The 15,971-nt window shown below is 36.7% G+C and overlaps 1 long non-coding RNA gene across 1 annotated transcript; it reads right to left on the reverse strand.

Annotated features, from left to right (window-relative positions):
• Positions 1-7,899: 7,899 nt before the first annotated feature.
• LOC122687331 lies at positions 7,900-15,279 on the reverse strand. The gene is made up of 3 exons (XR_006339113.1): positions 15,252-15,279; positions 14,992-14,994; positions 7,900-8,050 (listed from the first exon to the last, which is right to left on the reverse strand). It is a non-coding gene; the product is annotated as an uncharacterized LOC122687331 (long non-coding RNA).
• Between the last annotated feature and the right edge of the window lie 692 nt (positions 15,280-15,971).

Below are 15,971 nucleotides of genomic sequence, written 5' to 3' on the forward strand. Positions count from 1 at the left end.
TAGCAGAAGTACCTTCTTGTTAGTCACAGGTGAATCTGCTATCTTATATTTGTGGGACTTGAGATCTGGCATGGCTACCTATGTCTGTAGATGTCTATGAATAAGTCGAGTCAGGGCTTCTCAGGTGGTTCAGTGGTAAAGAATCTGCCTGACAATGCAGGAGGTGCGGGAGATGTGGGTTTGATCCCTGGGTCGGGAGGATTCCCTGGAGAAGGAAGTTGCAACCCACTCCAGTATTCCTTCTTGGGAAATCCCATGGACAGAGGAGCTTGGAGGGTAACGGTCCATGGGGGTCACAAAGAATCAGATACAACTGAGTGACTGAGCACACACATGCATGTCACTTCACCTACCAGAATTCCAGTTTTATCTGTAAAAGGGACATGAAAATTCCTATTTCATAAAGCTGTTTTAGGTCTTAAATGAGCTAACATGAAAAAGTAATTGATTCTTATCAGCCACTCATTAAAAACCATTCAAAATATAGCATCATAATGCATGTTGAATTATTTTAAGATGCAATTGACTTATTTTGAAACCTCAAATTGACTTATAACTTCCATTTGTATAATTCAATTTAAATAGCATTATGTCTCTTTAAACATTACTATAGCTTTTCATAAGATTATCTATTTTTCATTTTTGGCACTATATTCAATTAAAATTTTATTTGACAATTGATAACAAATCAGGGTAGGAAAAATTTCTATCTACATTGAATTTGTGAGATGAAAAATTATAAATTAAAAAAGCCTTTGAAGTTCTACTTACCAAATATTGCTTTTGAGACAATTTTCTATTTTAATTTTCCTTTTATTAAAACGTTTATTTTCTTAAGTCATTTTGTGGTTAGTTTATTTTGAACTTACTTCAGATATTTCACAATTTATGTATGGAAAAACAAGTTTTACCATGTCTAGTTATTATTTGATTTACAGAAAATCTAATACTGAAGTGGTCCCCTATTCAATATCAGTAAATTTAAACACACCAGTTGAAATGGGGAAACAGATATAATTATGCAGACAAATTCATCCTTCCCTATCCTACAGAAGTACCAAAGAGATACTGTTACCTAGATTTTGAACAAAATGTTTCGTGGTGCAAATCCTTGGATAATTGCATCAATTTAGTGTAGGAGGAAATCTGAGGGAGGATACGTTCCAAAAATAAATGAAAACTTGTAAAATACAATTGTTTTACTCTAACATAAGCTTCCCTGCTGGCTCACTCAGGAAAGAGTCTGCTTACAATGTGGGAGATCCTGGTTTGATCCCTGGGTGGGGAAAATTCCCTGGAGAAGGAAATGGCAACCCACTCCAGTATTCTTGCCTGGAGAATTCCATGGACAGAGGAGCCTGGTTGGGCTACAGTTCATGGGATCATAACAAGTCAGATATGAGAGAGTGACTAATACTTTCACTTTACTCTAACATAAAGCTCTTGGGAATATAAATTCATACTACCACTTGTAGACAGCATTTTGGCAATACTTATCAAAATGTAAAATTTTAAAATTCTGCTTTGATTTAAAAATTCAACTTGAAGGCATTTATTCTACAGATTTCTCCCACATGAAATGTTGCATGAGCAAAGATATTCATTATATCTTTGGATATAACGAAGAGGGCTAAAGTCCATGAAGTTTCCTAGAGTCAGACATGACTGAGCACACACACATGTATCCGTGAAACTTGTTTAAAGAAATGTTATCTTTTTAGCATCTTTAGTGTTTACAGTATAAATATTTAACATATCATAATCTAGCTTAAATCAGTATTATATTACTTCATATGTAGTATGAGAACTTTACCAGAGTATATTTCCATTTCTCCTCTCCCAGCCCTTGAACCTTTGTCATATATTTTGTTTTTCTATCCTTAGTGGAATGCCATACTCCATGACGTATTTAATGGAATGATTGCAACAGTTAAAAACAATGAGGAACCATTTTATGAATTACGTGGGCTATGTTCCAAAATGTACTGTTAAATTTAAAAAAGTGAACAACAATATATAGCCTCCATATGCACGTGCATGTGTGTGCACAGAACTATATACATATACGCTTACAGAGTAAAACCCATCTTGGAAAATGTTGAAATGGTTTAGTAATTGGTCATAGTTCCTGTGGGGAGAGGAAATGGAGAACGTGCATCTTTTTCAATTTGTACCTCACTTTTGCATTTTCTAGTAAAACAAATAAATATGTAAATAAGTAAATGGAGGTAGACAAAGAGGGTCGACACTGGACTGGGAAATATTACTGGAAGTCTCTGCGATCAGATACTTGACTGTATCAATATCTGAGTCATGAAAATTGTAGATGGTAAACAGAAGAGGAGGAGCTGACATGAAGCACTGAAGACTGAGCTTGGTTTTATGAATATTACATCTGAAAACACAGCTTCAAAGAAGTGAATTTAGAGCATAAAAGACATGAAGAAATGGGTTTGAGATAATATTTTAAAGTCACTTATATGTAGATATTAATTGAAACGTGACAGTGAAGAAGTTCATCCAGACTGTATAGTGAAGAAGGAAGGAAGGGAAAGATAGAATTCTGTAACTGATAAAATAAGAGATGCCACATGAAAGAGGACAATAAAGGACCGAAATGGCATGGACCCCACAGAAGCAGAAGATATTAAGAAGAGGTGGCAAGAATACGCAGAAGAACCATACAAAAAAGATCTTCATGATCCAGATAACCACGATGGTGTGATCACTCACCTAGAGCCAGACATCCTGGAATGTGAAGTCAAGTGGGCCTTAGGAATCATCACTGCGAACAAAGCTAGTGTAGTGACGGAATTCCAGTTGAGCTATTTCAAATCCTGAAAGATGATGCTGTGAAAGTGCTGCACTCAATATGCCAGCAAATTTGGAGAACACAGCAATGGCCACAGAACTGGAAAAGGTCAGTTTGCATTCCAATTCCAAAGAAAGGCAATGCCAAAGAATGTTCAAACTACCACACAATTGCATTCTTTTCACACACTAGCAAAGTAATGCTCAAAATTCCCCAAGCCAGGCTTCAACAGTAAGTGAACTGTGAACTTCCAGATGTTCAAGTTGTATTTAGAAAGGGCAGAGGAACCAGAAATCAAGTTGCTAACATCTTTTGGACCATCAAAAAAATCAAGAGAATTCCAGAAAAATATCTGGGTTGAGCTGCCTGTGTTGAGCAAATTCAGCAAATTCCCACTGGCTATCTATTTTACTTGTGGTAATATATATGTTTCCATGCTATCCTCTCAATTCATCCCACCCTTTCCTTCTCCCACTATGTCCAGAAGTCTGTTTTCTATGTCTGTGTCTCCACTGCGATGCTGCAAATAGGTCCATAAGTACCGTCTTTCTAGATTCCATATGCATGTGTTAATATGCAAATTTGTCTTTCTCTTTCTGACTTACTTCACTCTGTATAATAGGCATGCCCACCCTTTTTTCTATTCTCACCTGACATCTAGATGGGATTTTAATGTCTGTGATGATTTTTAAAAATATATGTTTCAAACTTTCATAGATAGATGTTACATGTTAATTTATACTATATGTAATATGTAAATGTTAGTGTATGTGTGCATGTAAATATGCTGGCTGTTAAGTTGGTATATGTATGCATATATATATATATATTCCTTTTAAACCAACTTAAAACCAAAATACTGTAAAAAAAAAATCTGTTTGTTTCTTATCCATGAACAGACTGTGGTCAGGACATGACCAGGAGTGTCATTTAGTTGGAAAACACTGACAGCTGAAAACAAGTGATAGGTTCTTTTTGAACGTTTTAAAGATATCGTTGAGCTTCCCTGGTGACTGAGATGGTAAAGAATCTGCCTGCAATGCGGGAGACCGAGGTCTGACCCCAGGGTTGGGAAGAGCCCCTGAAGAAGGGAATAGTAACCCACTCCAGTATTCTTGCCTTGAGAATTTCTTGGTCAGAGGAGCCTGGAAGGTTACAGACCAAGGGGTCGCAAAGAATTGGACATGACTGAATGACTTTCACACGCACACACACCAAGATATCCGTCATGCTTTTTATATGGGTCAACTAGAAAAAATATATGTGCCAAAGAATCCAGCCTCGTGAAGCCCACCACTTTCCCCGTCACTGCACCTAAAGTAAACGGGCTTTGTCCTGATGCATAACCTTCCTTTTTCTGCAAAAAGGAGAAGAAATGACAAAGAATATGACTTAGCTACTTGTGGAAGTTGAAATCAGTGATTTTCAATGGTATAAATCTGGCTTGTTCTCTACCAATTGCCTAAATAAAGAGTGGGAAACCAAAAGATCTCTGCCTTTTAGTACTTGGTTAATTCTTGCAGATAATTTTGCTGACCTCAGCATTAAACCTAAGATGAAAATATTTACAAACCACAGCTTGATTAAGGCCAAAAGTGGTGAAAATAAATGATTGTACTGAGATTATATATATTCCCTAGGCACTAAATTTATCAGAAATAAGAAAGCTGCCTAGCCTATCTTCAAAGAGCCAAATTGCATTTCTGTACTTTTCAGTGTATCTTAGCAACCCACAGAGCAGAATCTGTATCCTTGAGTGAAGAGAAGATTCATACTCCCATATACTATGTTTTACAAAAGCATTAAAATTCATGATTTTCTATTATATATCTGGATGAGATAGTCCTTCTCAAAAATATCAGAAAGCCATTTAATTGTATTATATTTCATGGGGAAAGGTACTTTAGTTTTTTTTTGTTTGTTTGTTTATACAATTTACATAATATTTTAGAGGGATGAATCAAAGTTTTTACTACAGAGCTTATATATAATTACTGAGTATAAACAGGCATTTGTAAAGATAAGGATGTCTGTATTGTTTATGTAACTCTATCTTTAGAGATAACAATTTTTAGGGAAGTTAAGTATCTTGGTTTTTCCAGTCGTTAAGTACAGATATGAGAGTTGGACCATAAAGAAGGCTAAGCACCAAAGAATTGATGCTTTCAAATTGTGGTGCTGGAGAAGACTCTTGAGAGTCCCTTGGGCAGCAAGGAGATCAAGCCAGTCAATCCTAAGGAGATCAGCTCTGAATATTCATTGGAAGGACTGATGCTGAAGCTGAAGCTCCACTACTTTGGCCAATTGATGTGAAGAGCCAACCCATTGCAAGAGACCCTGATGCTGGGAACGACTGAAGGCAAAAGGATAAGGGGGTAGCAGAGGATGAGATGGTTAGATGGCATCACTGACTCAACGGATATGAATTTGAGCAAATTACGGGAGATAGTGGAGAACAGGGGATGCTGGTGTGCTGCAGTCCACGGGGTCACAAAGAGTTGGACATAAGTGACTGAAAAACAAGAATAATATCTTGGGATAAACATTATTAGTGCTTATTCATTCATATAATTCAATTCATTGTGTATTTATTGAGAATCTATTGTGTGCCATGCATGGTGCAAAGAACTTAAGAAATTCAGGTAAAAATGGCAGTTTCTGTCTCAGGCACTAACTTTCTAAAGGAGAAAACAAAAAGAAAAAAAGATTGTGCAGTGTAATGATAGCAATGATAAAGATGTGTCCTGGGATATTGTATGCATCAAAGTACAAACACAATAGATACACAGGTTTACAAAAAAAGAAAAAAGAAAAAAAATCCTTTTATCACGGAATATAAATTTTGAGCTATTTCACCCTAAACACTTACAGCACATAAACATTTTACTTGTAAGGTGGGATAAAAAAAAATGCCACACTTATCTTGATTTCTCCTTAATAGATATTTGGGTAATTTTCCCCCTTTGTAGAGCTGTCACTGATATTGCAGTGTATTTTTTGCATATTTTACCTTGGCCTTAAATTGTGCTAAATTGTCTTATAATATGTTTGTCCCATGGGAGGGCAAAACAGATACCTGAAATTGAGAGGCTCTTTTTAACTGATGAAAACAGAGTCATAAAATAATTTACCTTGATTCCTTTTTCCTATAGTTTAAATGCTGTCTTGTTGTCCTTGTGTGATTGAACATTTTTTCCCCCAGAATTCTTTTTAGTTTTAAAAACTCTGTCTATGGCATGAGTTGTTGATCTAAGTAGACCATGTCCCTTCCTCCAGATCTTTTATTATCATTTACAAATTATTCTTAAAACACTTTCTTAATAGTTTTTAACATTTTCTCAGCAATTGTTTGTAAATATTAAAAGAATAAATTATCCAGCATTTTATAAACCACATCCATGTTTCTCAATATACTGTTTACTTTTCCTTACCATGGAACAAACAGGGAAATTTTTGAATAGTTGAGAATTTTCCAAATGACATGATTCAAATCATGTATAATCCTAAAAATTAGTCCAATTTGTGTATAACACTAATAATTACAGCAAGTCATGAAAAAGTTTGGGTTTCCCAGGTAATTTTAGTGGTAAAGAATCTGCCTGCCAATGCAGGAGATGCAAGAGAAGCAGGTTCGATCTCTGGGTTGGGAAGATCATCTGGAGTAGGAAGTGGCAACCTGTTCCAGTATTCTTGCATGGAAACTTCCATGGCCAGAGGAACCATGGCCCGAGGAAGGACAGTCCATGGGGCCACAAAGAGCTGGACACGACTAAGCGACTGAACATACACACATGATTAAGAGGCATCATTGATTTCATGAGGTTTTACTGTGTTACATGTTTTCTCTGATGCTGTATTGTTTCTAATTTTGTTCCAATAATCTGGAGCTCTTATATGTATTCTGTTTTCTCCTTGTGTCATTGTAGACACTAAGTTCAGGATTTAAAGTTTTAAGTCTGTCCATCCACAGTTGTTTCAGAGGATGGCTCACTTTTACATCATTCTCTCTAGACAGATTTTCATCAACTAATAAACAAGGATCCGGGCAAGCCTCTCTCAGTTCTGTCCTTTCTAATTCCACTGCCACATCCACTGCCTTGGTTCAGACCATCTTTATCTGGACTGGTCCATATGTCTCCTGTCTTTACACTTGCTCATCATTTTTCTTCTGGCATCCTAATCAAACAAGACTTTTTCAATCCTAACATGAAGCTTTCATTTTAAAAAGAGTTCTGCATTTGTCTCAAGCTACTTCCTCATGATGCCTGACCAGCTTCCTTGAACAGGAAGAGATAAGAGGTGTTTCTGGCAATGATTGGCCAGTTTTGCTTTAGAAATTCTTCCATTACCACTGTGTTAATGGTCTTGGACAAAGTGTGGTAGAAGGAAGACACAGGGAGGAAGGAAAAGACAGCCCAGTTTCTGGGGATAAATTTTCAGGAAGGGACGCTTATTATAGCATCGAAGAGCCCAGGTTTATAGATAGAGACTTTAGACTTTGCATTGTGACAATGAGACTAGGAAGAGAGGATTGTAATTCTGCCAAAGCAAGCATGAGGCCAGGCCTGTGATGCTGATGCTGTGTCCCAAGAGGCTGAACCAGAGGGAGCAGATAATGGAGCTTCACATCTGTACTTTGATCCCCGTTAATTTAATTTACATTTTATTGAAGGATAATTGCTTTACAGAATTTTGCTGTTTTCTGTCAAACCTCAACATGAACCAGCCATAGGTACACATATATCCCCTCCCTTTTGAACCTCCCTCCCATTTCCCTCCCCATCCCACTCCTCTAGGGTGATACAGAACCCCTGTTTGGGTTTCCTGAGACAGACAGAAAATTCCCATGGCTATCTATTTTACATACGATAATGTAAGTTTCTATGTTACTCTTTCCATACATCTTACCCTCTCCTCCCCTCTCCCTATGTCCATAAAACTATTCTCTATGTCTGTTTCTCCATTGTTGCCCTGTAAATAGATTCTTCAGTACCATTTTTCTAGAGTCCATATAAATGTGTTAGAATACGGTATTTATCTTTCTCTTTCTGACTCACTTCACTCTGTATAACAGGGTTCATCCACCTCATTAGAACTGACTCAAAGGCATCCCTTTTTATGGCTGAGTAATATTCCATTGTGTATATATACCACAACTTCCATTCATCTGTTGATGGACATCTAGGTTCCTTCCATGTTCTAGCCATTGTAAATAGGGCTACAATGAACAATGGAATCCTAGTTAATTTAAATGGAGCTTAGATAACAAAAAGAAGTGGTGAAATCCACCAAAGTAACAAACTTAGTTCTAAACTTGGCAATCCTCTGTACATAGGGGTAACAATGCTTCCTAGTATGGTTGTTAGTGGGAGTGGTAATTCACATTCTCCCTCCCTCTTCCTTTCATCTTTCTCTTCTTGTCCACCTCTCCTTTTCTTTCTTTTTCATTTATTTTTATTAAGTACTGATAAAATACTATTTACACCATTCACAACATGTGAATTATAATAATATAAATACCCTGAACTCACCATTTCATTAAAATGGAGAATATTGCATTATTTTTAGTTTCTTGTATGTTTACCTTTGCAGAGTTAATAGTGGTAAGAATCATGTTTACCATTCTTATGCTTTTCTTTGTGGCTTCACATTTTTGTAACCCTAAACACTAAGTTCCAAATGATGTTTAGGTCTACATTTTTAAATTTTAGATAATGAAATCATGCAGTGTGCATTCTTCTGCAGTTTTCTCTCCAACTTATCTTCTTGAAATGCATTTTTGTTGTAGATAGTTACTCGTTTCATTTTTGTTGATGGAGGGAATTGTGTTGTGGTAGAAATTTGGGTTGCTTCTAGTTTTTGTTTTTTTCTACTGAAAATAGAGCTTCTAGGAGTATTTTGATATATATTTCTTGGTCCATAGTTTCTCTAGGGTATAAATGTAGAAGAGCAATTGCTTTTCCACACGTAGGATAAATACATCTTCAACTCTAGATGCAGTCAAATTGTTTTCAAAGTGACAATATAGCCTTACACTCCCACCTGCTGTGTGTAAATATTTGGTGTTCCACATCCTTGATAACTCTTGACATTCTCAGTCTTTATAATTTCCAATCAGGTAAATTTGAAATTGTATCCTACTGTGGAGTTCTCCTGAATAGTAATGAAGTTGAATATCCTCTATATATTCATTGATCCTTCAGATTTTCTTTTCTCTGAGGTGTCTTTTAACCTTTTCCCTCATTTTTCTTCAGAGTTGCTTCTCTTTTGTACATTGCACGAATTGCATTGCAAGGGATCTCTGCCATGGAAATGTATTTGCTGCAAATATCTTCTCCCAGGCTGTGATTTATATTTTTACAGCATTGTTTGATGAACAGACATTCTAGAATTTAAAGTAGTCAAATTTGTCAACAGTTTCATGCACTTTTCTTCTTAATTAATAAATCCTTCTATATCGTAAAAATGTAAAGATATTTTTGATATTATTTCCTAAATCTTATATCTTTCTTTTTAAAATATATTTATTTTTAATTGGAGGATAACTGCTTTACAATATTGTGTTGATTTCTGCCATACATCAACATGAATAAGCCATAGGTATACATATGTCCCCTTGCTCTTGAAACTCTCTCCTACCTCTTACCCCATCCCTCCCCTATAGGTTGTCACAGAGTACAGGATTTGAACTTTCTGAGTCATACAGAAAATTCCCATTGACTATCTAATTTTAAATATGCTAATGAATATGTTTCAATGCTATTCTCTCAATTCATCCCACCCGCCCATTCCCCCACTGTGTCCACAAGTCTTTTCTGTATATCTGTGTCTCCATTGCTTCCCTGCAAATAGTTTTATATCCAGATAACTAATTGTCAAAACAGAGACATTACTTTGCCAACAAAGGTTTTTATAGTCAAAGCTATTGTTTTTACAGTAGTCACGTATATGGATATGAGGGCTGGATCATAAAGAAGGCTGAGCGCTGAAGAATTGGTGCTTTCTAACTGTGGTGTTGGAGAAGTCTCTTGAGAGTCCCTTGGACTGCAAGGAGATCAAACCAGTCCATCCTAAAGGAAATCAATACTGACTACTCATTGGAAGAACTCATGCTGAAGCTCCAATACTTTGGTCATCTGATTTGAAAAGCCAACTCATTCGAAAAGACCCTGATGCTAGGAAAGGTTGAGGGCAGGAGGAGAAGGGTGTGACAGAGGATGAGATGGTTGGATGGCAACACTGACTCAACGGACATGAGCTTGAGCAAACTCCTGGAGATGGGGAAGGACAGAGGGGCCTGGCTTGCTGCAGTCGATGGGGTTGCAGAGTTGGACACAATTTAGTGACTGAACAACAACTAGTTGGCTTAGAGCTAGTGTGACTGTTAAGTAGCTTCAGTTGTGTCTGACTCTTTGCAACCCCATGGACTGTAGCCCACCAGGCTTCTCTGTCCATGGGATTCTCCAGGAAAGAAGACTGGAGTGGGTTGCCATGCCCTCCTCTGGGGAATCTTCCCAACACAGGGATGGAATCCGCGTCTGTTATGTCTCCTGCATTGGCAGGCAGGTTCTTCACCACTAGCGCCACCTAGGAAGCACTAGTGTCTTAGTACCTTCATAGGAAAATCCATCCCCCACCTTCCCACATACATACACTTATCTGGAATGTCAGTCTATTCATAAAAAGATTCTGCTTATTGTCAATCTAACAATTAAAAAGTATTTATTTTTATAGGTTGAACTTCTTTAATTTGAAATTTATTGTGATCTTTGTCTATTTAGTATTAATATGTTGTATGCTGCCAAGTCACTTCAGTCATGTCCGACTCTGTGCAGCCCCATAGATGGCAGCCCACCAGGCTCTGCCGTCCCTGGGATTCTCCAGGCAAGAATGCTGGAGTGCATTGCCATTTCCTTCTCCAATGCATGAAAGTGAAAAGGGAAAGTGAAGTCGCTCAGTCATGTCCGACTCCTAGTGACCCCATGGACTGCAGCCCACTAGGCTCCTCCATCCATGGGATTTTCCATGCAAGAGTACTGGAGTGGGTTGCCATTGCCTCCTTCAATATGTTGTATAGTCCTTGTAATTTTAAAGACAGTTTGTAGGGTCTGCCATGGTGGTCCAGTGGTTAGGAGTTTGCCTTCCACTGCAGAGAGTGGGAGTTCAGTTAGTAATTAGGGAGCTAGGATCCCACATGCCTCATGGCCAGAAAACCAAAACATAAAACAGAGGCAAATTCAATAAAGACTAAAGAAAATGGTCCACATCAAAAAGAATTTTATAAACGATTTATAGCATATATCAATTAAAACTCTTTTAAGAACAGTTGAATTTTTTTTACAAATTAAAGTAAAACATTCAAGGTAATAGTAACTACTGGTGATTAGATGCTTACCGTGGACTTTATGGAACAAATTTGCTGACGATCTCTCATCTTCTTGCATCATTTTTGCAATACAGGCGCTTTCCAGATTGCACACATGAGAAAACTGATGTTTACAGAGGACAAATAATGGAACTTGAGTAATAGCCAATCAGTGGTAAAGTCAGGTTCTAACCTGGGTTTGACTTCAAAGTTTATTGTTGATTTCTTCCAGATGCTAGTAGGACTTTGCTTGCTTTACAATCTAATTCCTTTGACTCAAATCAATTTTCAATGAATCATTAATGTAAACATTCCAAGAAACATTTACTAGTTAACATTTACTTCGTCTTATCTAATGTTGATTATGAACAATAGTAGTTTCAAACTGAAATAGATGCATAATTTCAAAACCAAACCTAGCCCCATTGTTTGTAGAAATATTAATTGGTGCCTGAGAGAGAAAATGTGACCACTTATAAATGAAACTATTAGAAAGTATCAAATTAGTGAGACTACTTAAGCTTTTAAAATTACTGTTAGGGAAAGCAATAAACCAAATGAAGCCAGCAAGTGCACTTTGCTATAAAAACCATAGAAAATTAAGAAAAGACTGGAAAAAGAAGATGGGAAGCTAATTTAAAAGAGCAATTTACTGTTTTTTAGGTAATGAGAAACATGTACTCCTTTGATAGATGTTTGATTTTAAAATTTTCTATGCAGAACAGGTTTTATTTTAAAAAGAGGCATATAAATTTTAGGTAAAGGGCCATAATTCCTGGCTAAGGATCTGTGCTGCTGATAAATCCCATGATTGTAAAAATCTGATTGGCATATCTAAATTCTCATGAAAAATAGGGACCTGTAGAAAAAAAATGAAATGTTGGTTACCGCAAATGAACCTAGAGAATATCATTCTTACCAAAATAATTCAGATGGAGAAAGACAAATACTGTATAATATCATTTATATCTGAAATCTAAAAGAACACAAATGAATATATTTGAAAACAGAAACAGACTCACAGATACAGAAAGTAAACTTGTGGTTACAAATGAGATAGGGAAAGGGGGAGGAAAAAAGGAGGGGTGTAAATCGATCAATACAAACTGCTATGTATAAAATAGGTAAGCAAGAAGGATATATGGTATAGTATGGGGAATTATAGTCATTATCTTGAATTAACCTATAATGGAGTACAATCTGAAAAAATACTGAATCATTATGCTGTACGCCTGAAACTAATACAATATTATAAATTAATTATACTTCAATTATAAAAAACAGTATTATCACTTTCTCCAATTGTTTAGGAAACACTGCAGGAACTTTGAAGAGCCATAGTCTTTTCCCAAAGTTTTGTATTATGCAGATTATGTATTTTCATAAACTAGGAAATCATCTTCACTGGCTTAGAATTTTATGCATTGCATGTCTATTTCTCTAATTCTTTTTGTTTAGTGTTTGTTTTTTTGGAGTAAAATTGCTTTATATTGTTAGTTTCTGCTGTACCATGAAGTGAATCAGCTATACGTATTCATACATCACCTCCCTCTTGGACCCCTGTGATTCTTCCTTTTAAGGTTATTAACTAAACCATATAGATGTTAAAAATTATATATATATTTTAAAATTTTCCATTTATTTTTATTAGTTGGAGGCTAATTACTTTACAATATTGTAGTGGTTTTTGCCATACATTGACATGAATCAGCCATGGATTTACATGTGTTCCCCATCCTGAACCCCCCTCCCATCTCCCTCCCCATCCCATCCCTCTGGGTCTTCCCAGTGCACCAGCCCCAAGCACTTGTCTCATGCACCCAACCTGGACTGGCGATCTGTTTCACACTTAAAACATAATTTTTAAAACTTCAACATAAACATTAGAATTGCTACACAAACTTCAGCAAATTGTCAAACCAACGATGCTAAAATCCAGATGATGTTACTATATTTACCCTTATCCCCTGAGTTATATGAAAGTTAAAAAAAAAAAAAAGATGTGAACATATTTTCAACACATGGAGTAAGTAGTACAGTTGATTTATAAAAATTAATTCAATTGAAATCTAGCATCATCATGATCCATTCTCAGGAAGGGAATAATAATTAAAGATCAGAAAGATATGTATTAGGTCTTAATTTTTTATTAATAACTACATTTTCACAATTCATGCTTTTATTTTTTGCCACTAAGTAGACAAGTTTCAGTGTTACAAATATAATATCAAAATCATCATCATTTTATTACATAAGTTGTTCTTGCATTTGTTTTTAAATACGAGGTTACTGTATTTTTATTAATTAAAGAATATATATTGTTTAAACCTTTAAAATTATTCTGTTATCCAAAATGCCTAATTTAAAAACCATATTAGTCTCAATTATTATGATGCATATACATTTATATTCCTTTGTTTAATACTATTTCTGTGACCTCCCTTTACTTCCCCTTTCATAAATGTGTCCTTTGTCATATTCTGCTGCTGCTGCTAAGTTGCTTCGGTCGTGTCCGACTCTGTGTGACCCCATAGACGGCAGCCCACCAGGCTCCGCCGTCCCTGGGATTCTCCAGGCAAGAACACTGGAGTGGGTTGCCATTTCCTTCTCCAATGCATGAACGTGAAAAGTGAAAGTGAAGTCACTCAGTCGTGTCCGATTCTCAGTGACCCCATGGACTGCAGCCAACCAGGCTCCTCCGTCCATGGGATTTTCCAGACAAGAGACGGGAGTGGGCCGCCATTGCCTTCTCCGTTTCAAATTTCTAACTCTCGTCTAGCCAAGAACAAAAAGGGCCACATTCATAACACTGAGGTCTATAATTTTGGTTGAAAAGGATGAGTTTAAAAAAGCTTCTAAGTTATAAGGGAAGCTATAATCTGGAAAAAAAGTGAAATAAGTCACTGGTGTGGGATTTTTAAAAAAGGAAATTTCCCAGATGATGATGTCATTAAGCCAAGTAGAATGAAAATGATTTAAAATGATTTGGGAAGGTTGTTCCCTGGGGCAGTTCTTATAAATGAAGTGTCCTTATGAATGAAAGAGGGAGGCAGTTGTGTCAAAGTCAGAGATGCAGTTATGGCCATCCAAACAGAAGTTTATGTTGTACTGTTGGCTTTGAAGTTGAGAGATTAGCATTGAAACATATACACCACCAAATATAAAATAGGTAGCCAGTGGGAACCTGCTGTTTGATGCAGGGAGCTCAACCCAGTGCTCTGTGACAGCCTAGAGGGGTCGGATGGAGTGGGGGGATGCGAAGGAGGTTCAAGAGGGAGGAGACACATGTGTACCTATGGCAGATTCATGCTGATGTACGGCAGAAACCAACACAACGTCGCAAAGCAATTATCCTCCAATTAAAAATAAATCAATTTTATTTTTTTATTTTACTTTTATCTTTTTGCATTAATAAATGAAGTTTATTTCTTTCTTTCTGACTTACTTCACTTTGTGTGTGTTTTTTTCCCCCATTTATTTATATTAGTTGGAGGCTAATTACTTTACAATATTGTAGTAGTTTTTGCCATATATTGACATGAATCAGCCATGGATTTACATGTTTTCCCCATCCTGAACCCCCCCTCCCACCTTCTTCCCCACCCCATCCCTCTGGGTCTTCCCAGTGCCCCAACCCTGAGCACTTGTCTCATGCATCAAACCTGGGCTGGGGATCTGTTTCACAATTGATAATATACATGTTTCAGTGTTATTCTCTCAGATCATCCCCCCCTCACCTTCTCCCACAGAGTCCAAAAGTCTGTTCTATACATCTGTGACTCTTTCTCTGTCTTGCATATAAGGTTATTGTTACCATCTTTATAAATTCCATATATATGCATTAGTATACTGTATTGGTGTTTTTCTTTCTGGCTTACTTCACTCTGTATGATGGGCTCCAGTTTCATCCACCTCATTAGAACTGATTCAAATGTATTCTTTTTCATGGCTGAGTAATATTCTATTGTGTATATATACCACAGCTTTCTTATCCATTCATCTGCTGATGGGCATCTAGGTTGCTTCCATGTCCTGGCTATTATAAACAGTGCTGTGATGAACATTGGGGTGCACGTGTCTCTTTCAGATCTGGTTTCCTCAGTGTGTATGCCCAGCAGCGGGATTGCTGGGTCATATGGCAGTTCTATTTCCAGTTTTTTGAGGAGTTTCCACACTGTTCTCCATAGTGGCTGTACTAGTTTGCATTCCCACCAACAGTGTAAGAGGGTTCCCTTTTCTCCACACCCTCTCCAGCATTTATTGCTTGTAGACTTTTGGATAGCAGCCATTCTGACTGGCGTGTAATGGTACCTATGTATACCTATGTATATGTATATGTATGTATATATATGTATACCTATGGGAGATTCATGTTGGTGTATGGCAGAAACCAATACAATGTTGCAAAGCAATTATCCTCCAATTAAAAATAAATCAATTTTAAAAAAAGGAAACAGTCTTGAGCCTGGGAAAGCCTCTAGAACCTGGAAAAGTTAACGAAACAGATTCTCCTCCAGAGCCTCAAAAATAAATGCAACCATGTAGATACCTTGATTTTAGCCAGTGAGACTGATGGCAGATGTCTATTACATACAACTGTAAGATAATCAATTTCTGTTGTCTTAAGTTGCTGTGTTTGTGGTAATTTATTATAGCAATAGGAAACTAGTACAAAGGGCACAGGAATACATTTTAAGGAAATAAGTAATTTAAAAAAAAAAAAAAGCAGAATCCTATGATATAGGAGAAAGTGAGCTATAAAGATTTCTAGGAAAATAATTACAGTTCTCAAAA

The sequence above is a fragment of the Cervus elaphus genome, chromosome 31 (genome assembly GCF_910594005.1).
Source record: "Cervus elaphus chromosome 31, mCerEla1.1, whole genome shotgun sequence".
Taxonomy (NCBI): Eukaryota; Metazoa; Chordata; class Mammalia; order Artiodactyla; family Cervidae; genus Cervus; species Cervus elaphus.